Source organism: Pelobates fuscus, chromosome 5 (genome assembly GCF_036172605.1).
Source record: "Pelobates fuscus isolate aPelFus1 chromosome 5, aPelFus1.pri, whole genome shotgun sequence".
Taxonomy (NCBI): domain Eukaryota; kingdom Metazoa; phylum Chordata; class Amphibia; order Anura; family Pelobatidae; genus Pelobates; species Pelobates fuscus.
In genome coordinates, this window is record NC_086321.1 from 179,806,374 (window position 1) to 179,832,307 (window position 25,934).

Below are 25,934 nucleotides of genomic sequence, written 5' to 3' on the forward strand. Positions count from 1 at the left end.
CCTAGTCAATGACTCCGCTAAGGGCTAGGGAGCAATGTGAGAATGGAGATGAGGGCGTGATGGGCTGGTAAGTGTTGTAGGAATATGTGACTTGACAAAAGGCGTTGGAGCCTGGGGAACACTATGGGCGCTGTTTTAACCCTGCATCGCAAAACATTGCCGTTCTGCAGGAACAGCAATGTTTTCATTGCAGGGTTATCCTGCCTTTACTGACTGTGTTACAGACAACCAATAGAGACACTTCCTCGAAATATTGTATTACGACTCCGCTATTTCTATCAGAAGGACTCAAAATAACCAAATGCTTTGAGCAGTATAGCGTTTTGTCATGCATGCGCACTAGCCTCCTAAAGCTTTCATTTGGTAAAGCATTGTATCGGCTAAGTTAATCGATTTTGATTATCGCAGCGGCCAGTGCTGTAAGGGAGAAAATGTATGTAAACTATATTTTTGAAACATGGCAGCAGGGGTCTGACCACTAAAATGGGGACTAGGGCACTATGGGATTAGGAATACATGTGTTTGTATTAACCAAGTCAGGATAACAAAAAGTATCAGGAATCAATCTAGCCGGGTCAGGGTTGCAAAGGTGCTTGAAATCCAGAAAGAGGCAAAGTAATAGAACAGGTACTCAAACAGAAGCCACGATAGGACACAGTAAATGGGACTAGGGCACCAACTGCGCAACAGTAAAAATTAATCCATCTTCGGCCAAGGGGGGCTACCTGCAGACAGTCGTAAGTCCTAAACAATGCTGCTTCTTCCCTCGGGCAGCATTTCAGACCCTGCCTGCCTGCGGCGTGCACTTTTTAATGAAAGCCAGTCACCAGAGGCATAACTAGAAACCACGGGGCCCCGTTGCAAAAATTACCCTGCACCCCCTCCCTCCCCATACATCTACCTCCCACCCCATATGTCCCCGCCCTCCTCACACATGTAGATACGCAGACACACACATAGATACAAACACACACATAGACACAGAGACCCATACATACAGACACACACAGAGACACATTTTTTTTTTTTTTTTTTACAGTAAGAGCAATAAGGATATGGAATTCTCTGCCTGAAGAGGTGGTTTTGTCAGAGTCTATACAGATGTTTAAACTGCAATTGCATAAATACTTGCAAAAACATAACATACAGGGATATAATTTCTAATTAGTGGGGTAATAGCTGCTTGATCCAAGGAGGCATTTGACTGCTATTTTGGGTCAAGAAGGAATTTTTTCCTAGTTTGTTGCAAAATCGGAAGCGCTACAGACTAGGTTTTTTGCCTTCTTTTGGATCAACAGCAAAAAAATATGTGAGGGAGGCTGAACTTGATGGACGCAAGTCTCTATTCAGCTATGTAACTATGTAACTATGTAACATATATACAGACACACTTACATACACACAGACATACAAACACACCCACACATACATACAGACACATACACGCAGAGACACACATACACGCAGAGACACACACAGACAGATATACTGATACAGAAATTCTCTATTACATACACACACACAAACTGTTAAAAAATTTTTAGTGACTTACCTGGGGTCCAGTGGCTGCCTCATGCTGATGGGAGTCAGAGCTCCCGCTCTGACTCCCTCCTCTCCTCCTGCGCGGCGCTCTGTTGGCCAGGAGGAAGTGACGTCTTCCTTCCAGCTCTGACATCATCACTGGGGCCCGGTCGCGCTTTAAAATCGCCGCAGCAATGACCGGGCTCCAGGAGATCCATTGCCGTCGGGTGGCCCCAAGAGCATAGGCCACCCGATGGGCTCCTTCACAGCGTCCGTGGTGTTTTATCCGCACGGTCGGGGCCTCACCAAAATGCTGACGGGCTCCCCAGTCACAGGGATCGACAGGGCGACCGGACCCCCTGGAATGACGGACCTGGTCGCAGCTGCGACCCCTGTGACCGTGGTAGTTCTGCTAGTGCCAGTCACATCACTTCTGGTTCTACCTGGTCTGTATCATACCTGTGACCTTATTTTCATATTTTTCGCTTTTTGCCTGATACTATTTCCCTGTTGTGGTTTCCATATTGGTCAGTGTGTTTTTCTGTATGTTTCATTGGACTCTGGGTATCTCTATTTCACTGGCCTTGGCTAGTTCTCTCATTTCTCCGTATCTCTGCAATCTTGTCTATGACTTCTGTTTATGATTTTTCCTAAATCCTTGCGTTAGCCTGGCCACTCTAAGGACTGGTATCATGCTCTGTACTGTATTCTGTATTTTTTATCTAAGCTTTGTGTGGTAGGGTATTGTATTCCTGACATTACAAGAGGGCCATAGATCCTGTAGGCATAGGTCAGCAAGTTGCATATGAAAATAAAATTGAGAACTTGGACCATAGTATGGACCAAGTTGCTCAGGTGCTCCAGACTCTTCTGGCATGAATTACTTTTTTCACACCTAAGAGTCAGGCCCCTGCCTTTCCTCCACTTATGCCTGTAATGGTGAAATCTTCCAGTGCTCCAAGTCCTACAGTGCATTTGACTCCTCCTTTTTAGATATGGTGAGGATCCTACAACCTCTAAAGGTTTCCTTCTTCAGACCTGTTTTCACTTGGAAATGTCCTCATAATTTCCTACGGATTGTGCTAAAGTTGTTTTTCTTTGTAAATGTCAGGTCTTCGCGAGCGGCGGCTTCTGCTGGCCGCACGCCACGAGCAGCACCCTCAGCTCACCTCTCGCCGCAAGCGCAGGCTTCTGACACCCGCGTCCCGCTTGTGGCAACTTCACTTTGCCGCCTGCCGCGAGCGGGGGGCTCCAGTGCTTCCTCGCCACTCCCAGCTGTGTTCGGTCCTGCTGGTAGTGTTTATGATGTTGCACGCTCGCGTGCAGCGTCCTTAAATAAGCACCCGAATCAGCCACCTGACATCACAGGACTAAGTGGAAGGTCAAAATACCTTCCACGTGTTGTAATAAATTCTAATTTAAAGTTAGCCAATCAGGTTTGCTCTAATCCTATTTAAACTTACCTCCCCCTTGCATTGGTGCCTTATTGTGGTCTTTGTTAGCCCAATAGTGCGTTACTCTGTGTCTGATTATTCTGGTTACCGAACTTTGACTTGTCTCTCGTTTACGCTGTCTTCACGCTTGTACTCTGACTACACTCTCTCTCTTTTTTGCATAGCCCGGCCACTCTAAGGACCTGTATTGCAATTCTGCGTGTCTGTGACCTGTCTGCAAGTTTAGGTTCCCTTGGTAAACGTGACAGTAAAGAAACAACTCACTGACTTGGGCTAATCTTTTATGGCAGTCAAATAAACAAATAGTACACAAGAGTATGGCAAGAGTTTATAACAGCCTTTTATCTGGTATTTGATACTCAAGGCAGATCCCATAATGCTGCCAAGGCTCTAATGAGACTTAAACAAGGATCTCGATTAGACATGTGCAATTTAGTTTAGTTCCGAATGTCAATTCGGACGAATTTCGGGCAACTCGGACATTCGGACACTTCTGAATGTCCAAATAGCTGAATTGCTGAATTTCAGAAGTGCCGAACCGTCGAATTTTGGATTTAACGAACTGCCGAAGTCCCGAAGCGCTGAATGTCGAATAGCTGAAGTGCCGAATTTCGGATTTACAGAAGCACAGAATTGCGGAAGTACTAATATAACCAGTGGAAGAATGAAGAATGTTACACTGTATGCCAAATACAAAGTATTCACACATAGCCAGGTTTCAGCTGTAAGCATTTGCAACACTTACAACAATCAAGTAACATGTTCACATAAAATGTAAGTTACTTAGCCAGTCGATGGATGGGAATGAGTAAGTATATAACTCCCTAATTCCCACGGTATTCAAATAAAAAATTACTTAGTATTAGTAAATTCTGCCCCTACTCGCTATATATTTTAAAAAAAAAAACAAGTGTCCCACCTATTGCCCCCCCCCGGCCACCACCCCTGAGCGGCGGGTGGGGGCCCTAAATCAGAAAAAAAGGAGGGGGTCCTATTGTCCACCCCCAGGCCCCCAGCCCTGGGCGGCGGATGGGGGCCCTAAGGTGGAATAAGGGGGGGTGACCTACCGTGTTTCCCCGAAAATAGGACCTACCCCGAAAATAAGCCCTAGCCGAATTTTCGGGGTGGGCTGCAATATAAGCCCTACCCCGAAAATAAGACCTAGGCATTTTACCTTTGCGGCCCGGCGGGACTTCCTTCTTCTATGAGGAGGAGGGGGAGGAGCGTTGCGGGCCGCGGCATCGCGCAGCGTGATGACGACGTGCGCAGCGTGATGACGACGTGCGTAGCGCCGTCAGTCTGCCTTCACGGATCTTCAGCGGAAGGATCCATTCCGGGCGGTGAGGCACCCAGTGGTCGGACTCTTTGAACTGTGAGTAAATACCGGTATTTTATGTCTGGGACTTAATTAAAGGGGGGGTGAATTAATTAAAGGGGGGGTGAATTAATTAAAGGGGGGTGAATTAATTAAAGGGAGGGTGGATTAATTAAAGGGGGGGTGGATTAATTAGAGGGGGGTGTGGATTAATTAAAGGGGGGTGTGGATTAATTAAAGGGGTGGATTAATTAGAGGGGGTGGATTTATTAAAGAGGGGGGTGGATTAATTAAAGGGGGTGGATTAATTAAAGGGGTGGTGGATTAATTAAAGGGGTGGTGGATTAATTAAAGGGGTGGTGGATTAATTAGAGGGGGTGGATTAATTAGAGGGAGGGTGGATTAATTAAAGGGGGTGGATTAATTAAAGGGGGGTGGATTCATTAAAGGGGTGGTGGATTAATTAAAGGGGGGTGTGGATTAATTAAAGGGGGGTGTGGATTAATTAAAGGGGGTGGATTAATTAGAGGGGGTGGCTTTATTAAAGGGGGGGTGGATTAATTAGAGGGGGTGGATTAATTAAAGGGGGTGTGGATTAATTAAAGGGGGGGTTCAATGTACATATCGGTACCGTAAATAAATAAGCCCTACCCTGAAAATAAGCCCTAGTGTGTTTTGTGTGACTAAAATTAATATAAGACCCGGTCTTATTTTCGGAGAAACACGGTATTGTCCCCCCCCTAAAGTAAAATAAGGGGAGGACTTAGATGAGTCGAATGGTTCTTATCTGCCATCATATTCTATGTTTCTATTGTCCTCCCTCCCGGTCCCAAACCCTGAGTGGCGGGTGGGGGCCGTAAAGTAAAAAGGGGGGGGACCTATTGTCCTCCCCCCCTGACCCCCACCCTTGAGGGGGGCCTTATTGGTATTTAGGGCCCCCATCTGCCGCTCAGGGGTGGGGACCGGGGGAGAGGACAATAGGTCCCCCCCTTATTCTAATTTAGGGCCCCCACCCCTGAGCGGCGGGTGGGGACCCTAAAGTAGAATTAGGAGGGACCTATTGTCCTCTCCCCGGCCCACACCCCTGAGCGGTAGATGGGGGCCCTTAATTACTTCAAAGGGGGGGACCTATTGTCCTCCCCCCAACTCCCACCCCGAGCGCCGGGTGGGGACCCTAAAGTAGAATAAGGGGTGGTACCCCACCGCTCAGGGTTGGGGGCCATGAGGGAGGACAATAGGTGGGGCGGGTGGGGGCCCTTATTCTAATTTAGGGCCCCCCACCCGCCGCTCAGGAGTGGGGCCGGGGGGGGGGGGACAATGGGTCCCCCCCCTTATTTTGCTCGGGAAGGGGGCGGTGATTTTGTTTTGTTTTTTTAACAGTGAGTAGCCACAGGCTGCTCACTGTTTACAAGACATGCCCCTACTCACGGTATAGCGAGTAGGGGCAGAATTTACTAATACTAAGCGATCTTTACTTAGTTTTAGTAACTTTGACTGAAAGACCAATTTAGATCTTTCAGCCTTTTGGTAGATAGCTCCCTAATACCGTGGGAATTAGGGAGTTATCTACTAAGTGGCTGCAAGAGAACATATCCGAAGTCCCAAACCGAGGGTTCTGAGTTGAAGTCCCGAATTTCCGAAGTGCCGAACCGAAGTGCCGGTCCCAAATTTTGGAATGCAGAACCGAACAGAATATTTTGCCCATGCACATCCCTAGTCTAAATCAGTTGCGTATTATGCTTTCGCGTTTTGTACTTTGGTGTCAGTAGTAGACTGGACAAATAGAGGTCTAGGTACCTAATTTATGGAGGGTTATCAGAGACCCACAGTTCATGCCATGACATCCAGACGTGGTTACCCTAGAAATGCCCAACAGAGGATTTGAACCTGGGGCCTTATATATCCCAAGCCTGTATTCCTGCCTCTAAGCCAATATTCAGCTCATGTTTCTGCCTATGTCCTATCCTGCCTTGTCTGAAGCATTACGGGACAGGACTTTACCAGTGGCTCTCACCTATCAATCTCAGCTCACCTGAAGCTGATGGCCCACCTCTCCCTGAGGACAGTGTCAGTTCATTGACTCTGGTTCTTGTTTTTGTGTATCCAGATCATTTGCTCCTGGCTCCAGACCTTGGCTTATTCGCATTGTGTATCCTGACTTCTGGCATCCTCTGACTTTGGCTTACCCTTGACGATGCTCCTGCTTGTGTCCTACCTGTACTGCGACTTGGAGCAATATCCTGCACAGCCCCCGTGCACAGACTCACAGGCCAGGTGAATTCTTACCTGACCACCGTGGCCTGTGTTTAATTGCAAGGGTCAGCATAAATCTCTGCCTACCGGACTCCCAACTAAGGTAAGCCGTGACATTATCCACTAAAGCGTTAAAGATTGTGCAATACCTGGAGATTGTTCAAAAAAATTAAGTAATATTCTTTTTTCCACTGCATGGTTTTGTATTCAGAAAGCACTATGTTAAGGTCTTATTTTTGCATGATACTGATGACTACTCTCTACTGAAAAATACAAAAGTGAGAATTGTACCTCTGTATGCTGATTTACTGGAGCCCCTCAGGGCTCTATGTAATGTTGGTGGATAAATTACACTATATATTGTTCCCATATTCTGTTCTGTGCTTCATGTTTTGGTGAGGACCAACATTCAGTACAATATATCCAATATATCCTTAAACAGGGATTGTGTAGCGATACTTACCTTATCCGGGGGCCGGACGCGGTCCTCTCTTCAAGCCGCGCGCGGTCCTGCGGCTGCACGAGCCGCGCGCGGCTCGTCCGACTGTTCAGACAGGAAGGCGGGCAGTGACCGCGAGAAGCGGTCACGTGTCCCGCCTGCAGCTAAGAGCGCGCCGCGAATCTCGGGCGCGCTCTTAAAGAGACAGTGGGAGCCTAAATTGCAAAAAGGCTCCCATTGGCTCCTGTCATGCCAATCACCCCATACACTTACCTGTTGGGGGAGTGGAAGTGACAGGAGCCAATCACATTAGTTTGAAGGCTACTTATACTTACCCTTTTCCCTTAGTTCGTTGCCCTATCGTGGTTTCTGCTACAGTTCCCTTTAGTGCTTGTTGTGTTCAGTTGTGTTTCTCCGTATTTGACCTTGGCTTTGTATTCTGACTTCGTTTTCGCTTTATCCTATTCTGTACTGTTTGCCGGCTTGCTGATTCCTGTGTACCAGTCCCCGGCTAGTTTTCGTTTACGCTGTCTCTTTGTGCCCTTGACCTCGGATCGTTCCTGACTCTGTCTTATCCTATTACGTCGAGTCCGGCCACTCTAAGGTCCGGTAGACGTATCTCTCCTCTGTACTGTCTTCTGTTAGGCTGGATCCTGCGTGTAGGGGTATATACTCGTTACAGATTGTTCCTCCTAGGCCCAATATCTCAGAGCTAGTGTGAAGCTCTGTCCTGATGTAAACATACACTACTTTTTTTGTTCTTTTTGTCTTACGTGTATATCCATCTGAAAAACAACCATCAACCTACTACAGGGCCGGTGCAAGGATTTTTGCCGCCCTAGGCAAAAAAAATGTTGCCGCCCCCCCCCTATGTCCTGCCCACCATGTGACATCACAATGCCCCGCCCATATGCTCTGCCATATGGGCCAACGCCAGTCTTCACAAAGTGTCTTTTATCTGAAAAGACAGTGTGTTTACATTAAAAAGCCTACAGGCACAGGCTATAGACACCAGAACCACTACATTATGCTGTAGTGCTTCTGGTGACTATAGTATCCATCTAATGTGAGGTAAATTAGAGATTAGTGCCACTAATAATATATTGGATTGCCTACTTACCACCAGATGAGGACAAGAGGCTGATGATGGGTTCAGTCTGGCTCCACAGGTCTGGTGTAGAAGAGGCTCTCTGGAGACTGTTTTTAACAGTGCTCACAACAATTAACGAACAGGAAGCAGCTCCATTTTTTTAGGGCCCCTTACACAGCTCAAGGTCTGGGCCCCCAGGGGGCATACGCCTACACTGCCCACCCATAAATCCACCTACATGGCCCATCCATGAGTTGGGGATTTTTTATGTGTGCAATTTGTGTAAGGGATGTAGTGTGTTTATATGGGATGTAGTGTGTGTTTGCGTGTAAGGAATGCATTGTATGTTTCTGTGTGTGTGTGTGTGTGTGTGTGTGTGTGTGTGTGTAAGGGGTGCAAGGTTTGTTTCTGTGTATGTAATTGAATGCAGTGTGTGTCTGTAAGGGGTGCATTCATTATGTAAGAGAACGTAAGGGATGTATTGTGTGTGAGTAGGAATGCATTGTATGTTTCTGTGTGTGTGTGTGTGCCACTTAGTGCTCTCCCTTGGCCCCCTGTCCCTCTTCTCACTCCCCTCTCCCCCCCTTAGTGGTCCTCCCTCTCCCAAACCCCTTAGTGGTCCTCCCTCTCTCAAACCCCTTAGTAGACCTTCCCCTACTCCCACCAACCCCTTAGTGGTAATCTCCCCCCCCCCTTAGTGGTCCTTACCCTCCTTCCCTCTCCTTAGTAGTCCTCCCTCCTTACCCCCCTTTGGTGGTCCTTCCCCCCCTTAGTGGTCCTCCCTCTCCCAAACACCTAGTGGACCTCCCCTCCTCCTCCCTCAGTGGTCCTTACCTTCCCACCCCCGTTCCCCCTGTGTTCCTTCACCCCCCTCCCCCAGTGGTCCTGACTCACCCCTCCCCTAGTGGTCCTTACCCTCCCCTCCCCTAGTGGTCCTTCCTCCCTCCTCCCCTCCCGTAGTAGTCCTTACCCTCCCTCCCCTCCCCTAGTGGTCCTTCCTCCCCCTCCTCTAGTGGTCCTTACTCTCCCCTCCCCTAGTGGTCCTTAGCCCCCCCCCCTCCAGTGGTTCTTACCCCCTGGTCCTTACCCACCCCCAGGGGTCATTATCCACCCCCCTCCCTCCCCTAGTGGTCCTTACCCCCCCCCCTCCAGTGGTTCTTACCCCCCTGGTCCTTACCCACCCCCAGGGGTCATTATCCACCCCCCTACCTCCCTCCCCTAGTGGTCCTTATCCTCCCTCCCCTCCGCTAGTGGTCCTTACCGCCCCCTCATGGTCCTTACCCCCCCCAGTGGTCCTTACCCACCCCAGTGGTCCTTATCCACCCCCTCCCTCCCCTAGTGGTCCTTATCTCCCCCTCTCCCTCCCCTAGTGGTCCTTATCCTCCCTCCCCTCCCCTAGTGGTCCTTTCCCCCCCTCATGGTCCTTACCCCCCCAGTGGTCCTTACCCCCTGGTCCTTAGCCCCCCCCTGGTCCTTACCCACCCCCAGTGGTCCTTACCTCCCTCCCCTCCCCTAGTGGTCCTTTCCCCCCTCATGGTCCTTATCCCCCCCTGGTCCTTACCCCCCCTGGTCCTTACCCACCCCCAGTGGTCCTTAACCCCCCCTCTCCCTCCCTCCCCTAGTGGTCCTTATCCTCCCTCCCCTCCCCTAGTGGTCCTTTCCCCCCCTCATGGTCCTTACCCCCCCCAATGATCCTTACCCACCCCCAGTGGTCCTTTCCCCCCCTCATGGTCCTTATCCCCCCCCTGGTCCTTACCCACCCCCAGTGGTCCTTATCCCCCCTCTCCCTCCCTCCCCTAGTCGTCCGTTATTCCCCCGCCTCCCCTAGTGGTCCGTTATTCCCCCCCCTCCCCTAGTGGTCCGTTATTCCCCCCCCCTAGTGGTCCGTTATTCCCCCCCCCCCTTAGTGGTCAGTTATTCCCCCCTCCCATAGTGGTCCGTTATTCCCCCCTCCCCTAGTGGTCCGTTATTCCCCCCCTCCCCTAGTGGTCCGTTATTCCCCCCCCCTCCTCCCCTAGTGGTCCGTTATTCCCCCCCCCTCCCATAATGGTCCTTACCCTCCCCTCCTGCCCATGTAGCGTGGCCGGGCGGTGCGGAACCAGGGACAGGAACCTCTGTTTCCTGTACCCGGCCGCCGGCGGACTGACAGGAAGTGCTCACTCAGTGAGCGCTTCCCTTCAGTCCGCCGGCGGCCGGGTACAGGAAACAGAGGTTCCTGTCCCTGGTTCCGCGCCGCCCGGCCACGCTACATGGAGAGACCGGCAGGAGGGAGCGCTCTGCGCTTCCCTCCTGCCGGTCACTGAAACCCGGCCGCCCTCCATGCAGCAGTGCTGCGCCGCATGGGGCTTGTTAAAGCGCTCAGGCGGCGCAGCATGAGGAGGCGCACCGGGGACAGGGATCCGGCGCCCCCTGATAAGTTGCGCCCTAGGCGGCTGCCTAGGTCACCTTACAGGTGGCGCCGGCCCTGACCTACTATGAAAATCCTGGGTGAGGCTAATGAATTATCTTCTAGGCAAGCAATATTGTGCATTATTCTTTTCTGTTTTAATATAGGGAATGCCCGCCTGTACTTTGTATCACACAGCCTGGTTACAATGCTGCCGCCCATCTCATGTGTTCCTTATTAATGGTTAATAAGTATATAGGGGTGTATATAAAAAATACCCCTCTCTGTCTAGAGATATCTTTGCCAGAAGCTCAAGGAAGCAGACTGAAGGGTCAGTGTTAGGACCCGCTTAGGGGGGTCTGCCTTGACGTTGGCAGGTGGGCATTCTCTCCAATGGTCATTGGAGCAACTAAATGACCTCCATTTGTCTAAATATACATAGGGATTAAGGAGAGAGCGCAGGTAACTTTTTATTTTCTTCGTTTTTTACTATATATTGGGGCTGATGTGTACTGTAGTCCTTGCTGCCAGCCCAGGAGTGATGGGAGTGAGCGCAGGACTTCTCTTTTTGTATTTATAAATCATCTGTACCACGATTCTAAAAAAGATGGACACTCATTGGGCCTAGCTGTCATGGAGGAAAGACGCACTTCGTGTGAGCTCCCTCAATATCTAACTTTAAGCAGCTATCAACAAGCGAATTTCACCCCAGAAGGGGATGACCTAGCAATGTTGCTCCTACCTGACCGACCCGACATGCTTAATAGCGGTCAGGTAGATGGTAATCATTAACACGGGCAAACAAGACAGGAAAGGTTTAAAGATAAATTCAGAGTCAAGAACAAAGCCATGGTCAATACCAAAATAAACAAAATAGATCAAGGAACGCACTAAAGGCTACTGACACAGAAACCAAGATAGGGCAAAGTGGATAGGGCTAGGGAAGTTTAAATATCCTTTAACATTTGATTGGCCCACGTCATGCCTACGCCCCCAAAACATTCGTGTGTGGGGGTGCTGGAATGACGTGGGCCAATGGGAGCCTGAATCAACTTTTGGCTCCCACTGCCCCTTTAAGAGCGAGCTCGTGACTCGAGCCGTGCTCCTAGTGCCAGGCGGGCCACGTGACCGATCACTGCGGTCAGTGCATGCGGCTAAGTCAGAAGAGGAGATCAAGCTGCATGCGGCTCGTGTGGAGGCAGGAGTGATCCAGCCACGCGCGGCTCAAGCTTAGGAGCCAGGTCGGTCCCAGGATAAGGTAAATACAGCCACAACTACTTATCCCAATCACACACCTTTCCTAACGTCCTATCCCATTAAAAGCATATTACCGCGTATTTAATAAAACAGATAGACCCCCTACTTCATCCAGGTTACCGAACGATGGTTCGATATTCTGAGCCCTCTCTGATTTACTGTATACGACTATTCGATATTCCCACAAATTTTATATAGCATTTTATGTTTGTTTAAGACCACCTTAAAAATATTGGATACCGCAAAAAATCATGATCACTATATACTTTCTCTACAAACCTCTAAAACGAACCAAACTACTCATCCATCCGCTATACCACTTTATCCCACCTAGAACTAGTGCCCAGTTAAAATACTTGACTCTTACTTACCCAGACTCAGTCATGCCACACACATTTCACCACTACTCTTACTGAATCCCTCTGACTATGGCTAAATTCATCTTCTACATCAGAACACTACTCCTAAGATTGGGTTGTATCCATGTCTCGGGTATTTAGAATAGGGGCAGCTTCGGTCTCCTTCAACACTGACACTCCAGTGCATATTATTAAAAGATTGGGCAGATGGAAATCCTCAGTCTACAACCGATATATTCCTCATCCCGAGAAAGAAATGAGGAAAGCTTTTAAAAGTTTGGCTTTGTAAATTTGATGCAATAAGTGTGTTTTTCTTTAATACCTTTTCACCCTCTTTGCATGAACTCGATTTACATATATTACTAATATGTTTCTGAACATATATATTATATTATTCACTCACTCACTCACTCACTCTCTGGGCCGGCCTAAGACATCATGCTGCCTAGGTCCAACGATAAATGACTATGGGAGATAATGTATAATAAACACAGTTCACTGGCTATGGGGGGGGGGGGGGGGTAATGTATAATAAGCACAGGTTACTGGCTATGGGAGAATAGTGTATAATAAGCACAGGTTACTGGCTATGGGAGGATAATGTATAATAAACACAGGTTACTGGCTATGGAGGGATAATGTATAATAAACACAGGTTACTGGCTATGGGGGGGATAATGTATAATAAACACAGGTTACTGGCTATCGGAGGGATAATGTATAATAAACACAGGTTACTGGCTATGGGAGGATAATGTATAATAAGCACAGGTTACTGGCTATGGGGGGATAATGTATAATAAACACAGGTTACTGGCTATGGGAGGGATATTGTATCCCTCAACCAAATGCAAAAGTCAGAGTCAATGGAACCCTTACTGACAGTTTCCCTATCAGTAATGGGTACTGGGCAGTGATGCCGGCCATCGCCCCTGCTCCTTGCGCTAATGTTAGAACCGTTCTTGACCATGGGGCGCCACAACTTCAAAGGGATATATGTGGATGACAAAAAGAGAAAGCTATAGGAAGCTGCTAGTATGCTTAGAAAATATCTTTAATACAGATTGGCGGGGATAACCCTTATGAAGAATTTCAACAAAAATATAACATTTAACAGGTATTATTAAAAAAAAGTTAATTAACCTGAAAACACGGGAATACAGGGGAGGAAAATAAATAAATATGTATATATATATATATTTATATATATATATATATATATATATATACACAGAGGATATTGCTCTATTTTATAAGTACATTAGCCAAGGAGGTTATAGTTCCTATAGAAAGGAGGGGAACTGACCAGCTGTAAATTTCTCCAAATATAACCATTAGTGATGTCCCGAACGGTTCGCTGGCGAATAATTCCTGGCGAACATAGCGTGTTCGCGTTCGCCACGGACGGCGAACATATGCGATGTTCGGTCCGCCCCCTATTCGTCATCATTGAGTAAACTGTGACCCTGTACCTCACAGTCAGCAGACACATTCCAGCCAATCAGCAGCAGACCCTCCCCCCAGACCCTCCCACCTCCTAGACAGCATACAATTTAGATTAATTCTGAAGCTGCATTCATTTTTTTATTTTATTGTGTTTGTGTTTATTATACATTATCCTCCATAGCCAGTAACCTGTGTTTATTATACATTATCCCCCATAGCCAGTAACCTGTGTTTATTATACATTATCCCACCATTGCCAGTAACCTGTGTTTATTATATATTATCCCCCCCATAGCCAGTAACCTGTGTTTATTATACATTATCCTCCCATAGCCAGTTACCTGTGTTTATTATACATTATCCCTCCCATAGCCAGTAACCTGTGTTTATTATACATTATCCCCCATAGTCATTTATTGTTGGACCCAGGGCCAGCGCATCCATAAGGCGGCACAGGCGGCCGCCTTAGGGCGCACGGTCTCTGGGGGTGCAATATTTCAGTGGCCGGAAGGAGGCCACCATCTGGACCCCAGCGCGGCAGTGCTGGGATGTGATAAGGCGCGGCGAGGGAGCTCTAATCTCACCGCTCTGCTCCCTTGCGCGCTGTCTGCTGATGCCGCGGGAGCCAGAATATGACGTCATATTCCGGCTCCCGCGGTATCAGCAGACAGCCCGCGAGGGAGCAGAGCGGTGAGATTAGAGCTCCCTCGCCGCGCCTGATCACAGCACTGCCGCACGCCGCCCAGCAGCCCCACTGGACCACAGGGAATGATCCATCATCCACACCAGCTCTCCAGGTAGGGAGGCTGGGTGGAAATTTTTTATTTATTAAAATAATTAGTGAATATGTGACAGTGTGTGTGTCTGTGAGTGACAGTGTGTGTGTCTGTGAGTGACAGCGTTTGTCTGTGAGTGACAGCGTGTCTGTGTGTGAGTGTCTGTCTGTGAGTGACAGTGTGTGTGTCTGTGAGTGACAGCGTGTCTGTGAGTGACAGCGTGTCTGTGAGTGACAGCGTGTGTGTCTGTGAGTGACAGCGTGTGTCTGTGTGTGATTGTCTGTCTGTGAGTGACAGTGTGTGTGTCTGTAAGTGACAGAGTGTGTGTCTGTGAGTGACAGCGTGTGTCTGTGAGTGACAGCGTGTGAGTCTGTGAGTGACAGCGTGTGTCTGTGAGTGACAGCGTGTGTGTCTGTGAGTGACAGAGTCTGTCTGTGAGTGACAGCGTGTGTGTCTGTGAGTGACAGCGTCTGTCTGTGAGTGACTGAGTGTGTGTGTGCATGTGAGTGTATAAGTGTGTCTGTCAGTGTATGATGAGTGTGTGTCTGTCAAATCAGTGACAGTATGTTTAACATTGAGTCTGTGTGTGACTATCAGTGTGTCTGTCAATGAGTGTCAATCAGTGTGGGTCTGTCAGTGTCAATGAATGAGTGTGTGTCAGATCAATGAGTCTGTGTCTGTCAGTGATGTCTGTGTGTTTGTCATTGAGTGTGTGACTGTCAGTGTGTACAGAGTGTAGCGGAGCAGAGCGCGGTACAGGAGCTTCTGTTTCCTGTACCTGGCCAGACTGACAGGAGGTGCTCACAGAGAGAGCACTCCCTGTCAGTCCGACCGGGTACAGAAAACTGAAGCTCCTTTAGGGGATCTGCTCCGCTCGGCAATGCAACAATAGAGGTAGGAGGCACACCAGGAAGGGGAGTGTGACCACTAAAGGGGTGTGGGGTGCACCAAGGGACAGGGAGGGAATGGGAGAGAAACACCAAGAGACAGGGAAAAGAGGGGGGAGGGGAGAAGAACATTAAGGGACAGGGAAGGGACCACTAATGGTCGGGGAGGGGAGAGGGGCTGGTTAAGAGGTGAAGATTTTTTTTGGGGGGGGGCGGAAAAATGCATCATCGCCTATGTACCTAAAAATCCAAGCACCGGCCCTGGTTGGACCTAGGCAGCATGATGTCTTAGGCCGGCCCAGAGAGTGAATGAGTGAGTGAATAATATAATATATATGTTCAGAAACATATTAGTAATATATGTAAATCGGGTTCATGCAAAGAGGGTGAAAAGGTATTAAAGAAAAACACACTTATTGCATCAAATTTACAAAGCCAAACTTTTAAAAGCTTTCCTCATTTCTTTCTCGGGATGAGGAATATATCGGTTGTAGACTGAGGATTTCCATCTGCCCAATCTTTTAATAATATGCACTGGAGTGTCAGTGTTGAAGGAGACCGAAGCTGCCCCTATTCTAAATACCCGAGACATGGATACAACCCAATCTTAGGAGTAGTGTTCTGATGTAGAAGATGAATTTAGCCATAGTCAGAGGGATTCAGTGAGAGTAGTGGTGAAATGTGTGTGGCATGACTGAGTCTGGGTAAGTAAGAGTCAAGTATTTTAACTGGGCACTAGTTCTAGGTGGGATAAAGTGGTATAGCGGATGGATGAGTAGTTTGGTTCGTTTTAGAGGTTTGTAGAGAAAGTATATAGTGATTGTGACGAGAGCAATCTCGCCACATTGCATTGGAGAAGCCTGGTTGCCCGCCTGCTGCCTTTGGACTATGGACCAGACTTCAAAAGACTTTATTTTCCATGCAGAAAGGCTTATTCGTGCCTTTCTGCCGGGGTGTTCGGTAGATTTTATCTACCGAACAAAACTGCCGAAGGAGCGACCACCTGAGAGCTGGAGTGTGCCGCCAATTTACCTCCCTGAAGCTGCGGTTAACCGCAGCTTAATTGACGAATACAGGGTGGTCTTTGTTCGTTTACCGAACACGTGGCGGCGGCCATTTTAAAAGTCCCGAGCGGCCAGCGGTGTTCAGCGCTTACACCATGGATCTAAAAACGGACACTTATTTGCACGAACACTGCTGAGCCGTCCGCCGCCTGGTTCTTATTCGTACAGATCTAACGAATACATGTTCATCCGGTACTTTTGTTATGTGAATGTGTTAACCCAGATAGCTATGCCATGGAGCCTATTGGTGTAATTAAAGACTTTGGCTCCATGGCAATTGAACTGTGTGAATAGGATCTGAGCGCTATTCGGTAGTTTTGTGCGCTCAGATCCCAGCTATCTGGGGATGTGTGACATGTCTGTGTTTTATGTATAAAATATGACTTTGTGTATTTTAAAGTGTTTTTATGTTTTTGTGCTCACCATGTGCATAATGGCGATTTGCCTTTGTCCTGGGAGATAATTGAATTACTTCTCAATTATTTCCAGGGCCGAGGAGAGGAAGCCAGGATGCATTGTGGGAAAGTATTGTGACTGTATGTCCTAAATTGATACCTGTCTGTCTTTTGTTACAGTCTCCCATTTGGTCCCCTAAGGGAGTGTCCACCAAGTGGGAGACCTGCATAAATACCGGCGTGTAGCCCATAATAAACTACACCACTGCTTGACCCCCAACACGGAGCCTTGTCTCGTCTTTGGGGGGATCCTTTGTATGCTTATAGAGACTGATTGCCAGGAGTGTAAGCCGCTTGGGAGCTTTTCCTGTTCGTCTGCTAGCAGCTATTCGTGAGGTTTCGGTTCGGGAGTTTGGAGTGCTACCTTATTCCCTTGTATGCAGTTCGGGAGTTTGGTGCATTCACTTGTATTCAATTCGGGAGTTTGGTGTTTTACTGAAGCTGCCTTTATATCTGAAAGGGGAATATCGCCTAAACGGATTTTAACCCCTTGTCTGCTGAAACGGTCCGTTACAATTGGTGGCAAGCGGCGGGATCGTTCCTACAGCCAGAAGGACAGCTACAGGAGACACCATTCCGTGGATTTTACAATTTGAGGGCAACGCATGTCCCAGTGTAGCGACCCTGACAGCACCGGGATGGAACCAGCAGTGGAGTACGATGAGGGTGTCATGGATGACCGAGATGCAGTCCGCAAAGGCATCTGGTACGAGGCACTGGGTATTGCGGAGTACCAACGGGACGAGAGATTCCCCAAGGAAGACCAGCGGTTGCAGAAGCGAGTAGCCCTGCGGATGCCCTTCCTGGGAGAGCAGCCCCTGGAGGAATGGGTGAGGAAATTGGAACACCTAGTATGGCAGGAGATGTGGCTAGAAGATGCCTACCAGGCGCTCTGGTGGTATGGGGCACAGTACCTGCCCTGGACAGCCGAGCATGACAAGCCAGAGGGAGAGGAGTTTCATGGTCCTGGCTTGTTATGGGAGTCTTTTTCAGAGCTTGAATTTGGGAGCCCTACACAAGCCCGGTTCAGTGATCTCTTGGAGTGGAGGGAGAGCAGGTATGACTGGAACGACACTCACGAGATTAAGCAAGACCTGGTCCACCTGGTGACCCGAGAGATAGAGCTAGGGCTACCAGCAGCTGTTTCAATGCAGTGAGAAGGCTCAGCAGGAGAGCAGCATGACAGACCCAGAGCCAGACCCATTCAGCTGGGACGAGAGAGTGAAGTTTTACTGGGAAGAACCCCAGGTGGCCGGTGGAGATGGGACTGAGGTCTCTCCACCGATCCTGCAGGGAATTGGGAGCCCAGTCTCCAGCCCAGCGGCAGTGTAATATGCAGGGAGAGGAGAGCAGCGTCCTCCCTCCCCAGCGGCAGGCTGAGTTACAGCAGCAGAGTGATATGCCGGGAAGGTAGTGTGAAGTACAGGGAGAGGAGAGCAGCATCCTCCCTCCCCAGCGGCAGCGTTATTTTTTGGGAATTGGGAGCCCAGTCTCCTTTCCCCAGCGGCAGAGTGTCCTACAAGGAATAGAGAGCCCAGTCTCCTTTCCCCAGCAGCAGGACTCTGTTTTGGGAGCAGAGACAGTCGGTCTCCCTCCCCCGCGGCTGGGAGTATATATGAGAGAGGAGCTTGTTACCCCCTCTCCCCAGCGGCAGCTTAACATACCAGGGGGAGACAGTAAGCCCCACAACTGTGCAGATGGGTCCGTGGTCTCTGCACTTACCACACAGGGGGTAGGGACGGTCGGTCCTGCCCCCCAACGACCGGGCTGTTTAGCCAAAGGGGAGACAGTCGGTCTCCAGCAGCAGAGCGGTGTATTTAAAGGGGAGACAGTCGGTCTCCAGCAACCAGGCTTCAACCAGATTACTCCCGTGGTAGTGCTGGCATCAGAGCAGAGTACCGCTGGTCTCTGCCCACTCAGCAACCCACCAAGGCAGCCTACCAGTCCCCCACACAGCCGTGGTGAGGCACCTGGACATGGACAAGTTTCTCCTCTACCCAGGTGTAGTAACCAGTTATTGTGGGTGGGCTGTACTGCTGTTTCTGTTTCGTGGGTGGGCTGCTGGACTAACAAGGGCACTGACCGGCAGGAGGTCAGATACCCTGTTAGTCTGTTTGGAAAAGGGGAGAGATGTGACGAGAGCAATCTTTTTTTACACACTACTCTTAGGTTTGCCACCTGACTGGTATTTTACTGGCACAGCTGGTATTTGAGGCTGCCTGGCTGTGCCGGTATTGCAGTAATACCGGCAATACAAATGCAGGTATTTTTCTCAGAATAAATGGAGATTACTCTGCAATACCAGCACCGGCCAGTAGGAGTCACTGTGTGTGGAGAGAGGCATGGATAGGAAGTTACACAGCATATCCCTGCCTCTCTCTACTACTCACTGATCCGTGGGGGAGCAGCAACACAGCACAGAGTCCAGACAGCAGCTCTACAGCTCAGGTAAGTGAGGGATGGGGGGAAAGGCAGCAGGGACACTGAGACACTAGGGGACACTGAGACACTAAGGGACATATGGGAACACTGAGACACTAGGGGAAACAGACACTAGGGGACACTGAGACACTAGGGGACACATGGGGACACAGACACGGGGAGACCTGGGAACACTGAGACACATGGGGACGCTGTGAGACATAGGGACATTGGGAGACACTGAGACATTGGGACACGGAGACATTATGTTCCCATGTCTCCCAGTGTCCCCATGTCCCCCAGCCAGTGTCCCCAGTGTCTGTGTCCCATGTCTCTCAGTGTGCCTAGTGTCACCATGTGTCCCCTGTATGTCCCAGTGTCCCCATGTCTATGTCCTAGTCTCCCAGTGTCCCCTAGTCTCCTAGTGTCTGTGTTCCCATGTCTCGGTGTCCCTAGTGTCTTAGTGTCCCCAAATGTTTCAGTGTCCCCATGTCTCCCAGTGTCTGTGTCCCTAGTGTCTCAGTGTCCCCATTTCTCCCAGTTTCCCCAAATGTCTCCCAGTGTCCCCATGTCTCTCAGTGTCCCCATGTCTCTCAGTGTCACCATGTCTCTTAGTGTCCCCAGGTCTCTCAGTGTCCCCAGGTCTCTCAGTGTCCCCAGGTCTCTCAGTGTCCCCAGTATCCTAGTGACATGGGGACACACTGAGACATTGGGACACTGGAAGAAATGGGGACACTGAGACACTGGAAGACTAGGGGACTGGGCGACATGGGGACACTGACACTGAGACATTGGGTGACTTGCAAGACTGAGACAGGGAGACACTGCGAGCAATCCATCTATACAGCAGAATTAAACTGTGCGTAGTTTGTTGGTGATATTACAGAATTTTCTCTGATATCACTCCTTGTGATTTACATCATGTGATGTCACGCACAGCTAATTAATTATACAAATAATTAAGTCTGGTATTTTTTTCCAAGAAGGGTGGCAACCCTAACTACTCTTCACATACTCTTGCTTAAAGGAGCACTATAGGGTCAGGAACACAATCATGTATTTCTGACCCTATTATGTTAAAACCACCACCCTGGCCCCTTCTTGCCTCCTTAAATATAGTAAAATATTACTTGTATTCAAGTCTGCAGCTGCTGGCTCTGCCTCTGAACTGACTGTCTGCAGACATCATCAGAAGTGGTGGTCTGAGCAAATTACAATACTTCCCCATAGGATTGGCTGAGACTGTCAACTAGGCAGATCAGGGGCAGAGCCAGCACAAGTCCAACATAGCCCTGGCTCCTCATAAAGATAAATTGAATCAACGCATCTCTATGAGGAAAGTTCAGTGTCTGCATGCAGAGGGTGGATACACTGAGTGGCAGTGCTGCACATTAGGCAGTACTGCCCCAGGAAGCACCTCTAGCAGCCATCTAAGGAGTGGCCAGTGGAGTTATTTTCTCTGAAAATACAGTGTTTACTGCAAAAAGCCTGAGTGGAATAATTCTACTTACCAGAACAATAACCATAAGCTGTAGTTGTTCCGGTGACGAGGGATGTATGGGAACAAAACTTGTGTGGACTGGCTGACAAAATTAGCTTAGGTAATGCAGACGTTGGTCTCTCTAACACTGTGGCATGTCCTATTTCTTCTACACTCACTACATAAACATTTTCTCTGTCTCAGACTATATACCAGGAACTTCTGCCTGCTAGTAAGAAGGTAAGGAGACAAGTGGACCAGCGAGTGCTAGGGGACAGTCCTTAGAATGCATGGAGTGAGCGCATCATTAGACGCATTTATGTCAAGCTCAGGGTGCTGCCTGCATAGTATGCCCTTAGTTGGACAGCCTGCATGATTGGCGGGCAGCCTGACATGCATTCATGCCAGGCTGGCCTTCCAATTCTTTGGACAGACATGCCCCCTCTTTGGGCATGTTCTCCCCTTTTGGCAGGTTACGTGATTCGCACCAGTGGCCCACCCTTTTACCCCACCCATTGACTTCCTGCTTCACTGGACACTGCTGTTAGGGGTTATGGATTTACTTGACAGATGAAAACATAAAATAGAGAGAAATTAGCATATAGTATGTGTTTTCTTATAGCTGCATCCTATGAGTTTCCCTCCAGCACTGAGTGTGCACTTCCTTTTAGTCCGGCCGGGTACAGGAAACAAAATCTCTCTGTACCCGCGGATCATACAGAGCTCGGCCACGCTACTATAGAGGTAGGGAAGGGGGGAGGAAGAGAATGACAAGGGAGGGAGGGAGGGGGAGAAAAAAGAGAGTGACAAGGGAGGGAGGGAGGGAGGGAGGGGGAGAAAGAGAGTGACAAGGGAGGGAGGGAGGGAGGGGGAGAAAGAGAGTGACAAGGGAGGGAGGGAGGGAGGGGGAGAAAGAGAGTGACAAGGGAGGGAGGGGGGGGAGAAAGAGAGTGACAAGGGAGGGAGGGAGGGAGGGAGGGAGGGGGAGAAAGAGAGTGACAAGGGAGGGAGGGAGGGAGGGGGAGAAAGAGAGTGACAAGGGAGGGAGGGAGGGAGGGGGAGAGAAAGAGAGTGACAAGGGAGGGAGGGAGGGAGGGGGAGAAAGAGAGTGACAAGGGAGGGAGGGAAGGAGGGGGAGAAAGAGAGTGACAAGGGAGGGAGGGAGGGAGGGGGAGAAAGAGAGTGACAAGGGAGGGAGGGAGGGAGGGGGAGAAAGAGAGTGACAAGGGAGGGAGGGAGGGAGGGAGGGGGAGAAAGAGAGTGACGAGGGAGGGAGGGGAGGGAGGGAGGGAGGGGGAGAAAGAGAGTGACAAGGGAGGGAGGGAGGGAGGGGAGAAAGAGAGTGACAAGGGAGGGAGGGAGGGAGGGGAGAAAGAGAGTGACAAGGGAGGGAGGGAGGGAGGGAGGGGGAGAAAGAGAGTGACAAGGAGGGAGGGAGGGGGAGAAAGAGAGTGACAAGGGAGGGAGGGAGGGAGGGAGGGGGAGAAAGAGAGTGACAAGGGAGGGAGGGAGGGAGGGAGGGGGAGAAAGAGAGTGACAAGGGAGGGAGGGAGGGAGGGGGAGAAAGAGAGTGACAAGGGAGGGAGGGAGGGAGGGGGAGAAAGAGAGTGACAAGGGAGGGAGGGAGGGAGGGGGAGAAAGAGAGTGACAAGGAGGGAGGGAGGGAGGGGGAGAAAGAGAGTGACGAGGGAGGGGGAGAAAGAGAGTGACAAGGAGGGAGGGAGGGAGGGGGAGAAAGAGAGTGACAAGGGAGGGAGGGAGGGAGGGAGGGAGGGGGAGAAAGAGAGTGACAAGGGAGGGAGGGAGGGAGGGACGGGGAGAAAGAGAGTGACAAGGGAGGGAGGGAGGGAGGGAGGGGGAGAAAGAGAGTGACAAGGGAGGGAGGCAGGGAGGGGGAGAAAAAGAGTGACAAGGGAGGGAGGGAGGGAGGGAGGGGGAGAAAGAGAGTGACAAGGGAGGGAGGGAGGGAGGGAGGGGGAGAAAGAGAGTGACAAGGGAGGGAGGGAGGGAGGGGGAGAAAGAGAGTGACAAGGGAGGGAGGGAGGGAGAAAGAGAGTGACAAGGGAGGGAGGAGGGAGGGGGAGAAAGAGAGTGACAAGGGAGGGAGGGAGGGAGGGGGAGAAAGAGAGTGACAAGGGAGGGAGGGAGGGGGAGAAAGAGAGTGACAAGGGAGGGAGGGGGAGAAAGAGAGTGACAAGGGAGGGAGGGAGGGAGGGAGGGGGAGAAAGAGAGTGACAAGGGGGGAGGAGGGAGGGAGGGAGGGAGGGGGAGAAAGAGAGTGACAAGGGAGGGAGGGAGGGAGGGGGAGAAAGAGAGTGACAAGGGAGGGAGGGAGGGAGGGAGGGGGAGAAAGAGAGTGACAAGGAGGGAGGGAGGGGGAGAAAGAGAGTGACAAGGGAGGGAGGGAGGGAGGGAGGGGGAGAAAGAGAGTGACAAGGGAGGGAGGGAGGGAGGGAGGGGGAGAAAGAGAGTGACAAGGGAGGGAGGGAGGGAGGGAGGGGGAGAAAGAGAGTGACAAGGGAGGGAGGGAGGGAGGGGGAGAAAGAGAGTGACAAGGGAGGGCGGGAGGGAGGGAGGGAGGGGGAGAAAGAGAGTGACAAGGGAGGGAGGGAGGCAGGGAGGGGGAGAAAGAGAGTGACAAGGGAGGGAGGGAGGGGGAGAAAAAGAGTGACAAGGGAGGGAGGGAGGGGGGAGAAAGAGAGTGACAAGGGAGGGAGGGAGGGAGGGGGAGAAAGAGAGTGACAAGGGAGGGAGGGAGGGGGAGAAAGAGAGTGACAAGGGAGGGAGGGAGGGGGAGAAAGAGAGTGACAAGGGAGGGAGGGAGGGAGGGGGAGAAAGAGAGTGACAAGGGAGGGAGGGAGGGAGGGGGAGAAAGAGAGTGACAAGGAGGGAGGGAGGGAGGGGGAGAAAGAGAGTGACGAGGGAGGGAGGGAGGGAGGGGGAGAAAGAGAGTGACAAGGGGAGGGAGGGAGGGGGAGAAAGAGAGTGACAAGGGAGGGAGGGGAGGGAGGGAGGGGGAGAAAGAGAGTGACAAGGGAGGGAGGGAGGGGGAGAAAGAGAGTGACAAGGGAGGGAGGGAGGGGAGAAAGAGAGTGACAAGGGAGGGAGGGAGGGAGGGGGAGAAAGAGAGTGACAAGGGAGGGAGGGAGGGAGGGGGAGAAGAGAGAGGACAGGGAGGGAGGGAGGGAGGAGGGAGAAAGAGAGTGACAAGGGAGGGAGGGAGGGGGAGAAGAGAGTGACAAGGGAGGGAGGGAGAGGAAGAGAGTGACAAGGGAGGGAGGGGGAGAAAGAGAGTGACAAGGGAGGGAGGGAGTGAGGGAGGGGAGAAAGAGAGTGACAAGGGAGGGAGGGAGTGAGGGAGGGGGAGAAAGAGAGTGACAAGGGAGGGAGGGAGGGAGAAAGAGAGTGACAAGGGAGGAGGGAGGGAGGGGAGAAAGAGAGTGACAAAGGGAGGGAGGGAGCGAGGGAGGGGGGAGAAAGAGAGTGACAAGGGAGGGAGGGAGCGAGGGAGGGGAGAAAGAGAGTGACAAGGGAGGGAGGGAGCGAGGGAGGGAGGGAGGGAGGGGGAGAAAGAGAGTGACAAGGGAGGGAGAGAGGGAGGGAGGGAGGGAGGGAGGGAGGGGGAGAAAGGAGTGACAAGGGAGGGAGGGAGGGGGAGAAAGAGAGTGACAAGGGAGGGAGGGAGGGAGGGAGAAAGAGAGTGACAAGGGAGGGAGGAGGGAGGGGGAGAAAGAGAGTGACAAGGGAGGGAGGAGGGAGGGAGGGGGAGAAAGAGAGTGACAAGGGAGTGGAGGGAGGGAGGGGGAGAAAGAGAGTGACAAGGGAGGGAGGGAGGGAGGGGGAGAAATGAGAGTGACAAGGGAGGGAGGAGGGAGGGGGAGAAAGAGAGTGACAAGGGATGGGAGGGATGGAGGGGGAGAAAGAGAGTGACTAAGGAGGGAGGGAGGGGGGGAGGAGGATGGGGTGGGAGGGAGGGAGGGGGAGAAAGAGAGTGACAAGGGAGGGAGGGAGGGAGGGAGGGGGGAGGGAGGGAGGGAGGGAGGGGGAGAAAGAGAGTGACAAGGAGGGAGGGGGGAGGGGGGGAGGGGGGGAGGGAGGGAGGGGGAGAAAGAAGAGTGACGGGGAGGAGGGAGGGGGAAAAAGAGTGTGACAGGGGAGGAGGAGGGAGTGGGAGAAGAGAGTGAAAGGGAGGGAGGGGGAGTGAGAGAGTGACAAGGAGGGAGGGGGGAGGGGGAGAAAAGTGAGTGACAGTGGAGGGATGGGAGGGAGGGGTGTAAGAGAGTGACGAGGGAGGGAGGGAAGGGGAGAAGGAGAGTGACAAGGGAGGGAGGGAGGGGGAGAAAGAGAGATGACAAGGAGGGAGGGAGGGGGAGAGAGAGGGACAAGGGGAGGGAGGGGTGGGACAAGAGAGTTAAAGGGAGGGAGGGAGGGAGGGAGGGTGGGAGGGGGTGAAAGAGAGTGACATGGGAGGGAGGGAGGGGGGAGGGGGAGAAAGAGAGTGACAAGGGAGGGAGGGAGGGGGAAGAAAGAGGAGTGACAAGGGAGGGAGGGGAGAGAAAGAGAGTGACAAGGGAGGGAGGGAGGGAGGGAGGGAGGGGAGGAAGAGAGTGACAAGGGAGGGAGGGAGGGGGGAGGGGAGAAAGAGAGTGACAAGGGAGGAGAGGAGGGAGGGAGAAAGAGAGTGACAAGGGAGGGAGGGAGGGGAGAAAGAGAGTGACAAGGGAGGGAGGGAGGGGGGAGGGGAGAAAGAGAGTGACAAGGGAGGGTGGGAGGGAGGGGGAGAAAGAGAGTGACAAGGGAGGGAGGGAGGGAGGGGAGGGGGGAGAAGAGAGTGACAAGGGAGGGAGAGGGGAGAAAGAGAGAGACAAGGGAGGGAGGGGAGAGAAGAGAGAGACAAGGGAGGGAGGGGGAGAAAGAGAGTGACAAGGGAGGGAGGGGAGAAAGAGAGTGACAAGGGAGGGAGGGGGAGATAAGAGAGTGACAAGGGAGGGGGAGAAAGAGAGTGACAAGGAGGGAGAGGGAGGGGAGAAAGAGGGTGACAAGGGAGGGAGGGAGGGAGGGAGGGAGGGAGGAGAAAGAGAGTGGACAAGGGAAGGAGGGAGGGGGAGAAAGAGAGTGACAAGGGGAAGGGGGAGGGGGAGAATGAGAGTGACAAGGGAGGGAGGGAGGGGGAGAAAGAGAGTGACAAGGAGGGAGGGAGGGGAGAAAGAGAGTGACAAGGGAGGGAGGGAGGGGGGAGAAGAAGAGTGACAAGGGAGGGAGGGAAGGGAGAAAGAGAGTGACAAGGGAGGGGGAGGAAAGAGAGTGACAAGGGAGGGAGGGAGGGGGAGA

General features: G+C 51.3%; 1 long non-coding RNA gene across 1 annotated transcript in view; it reads right to left on the reverse strand.

The window, feature by feature from the left end:
• Nucleotides 1-25,934, reverse strand: part of LOC134612681 (uncharacterized) — a 645,290-nt gene that overhangs the window by 212,690 nt on the left and 406,666 nt on the right. The gene's annotated exons all lie outside the window — the stretch shown is intronic.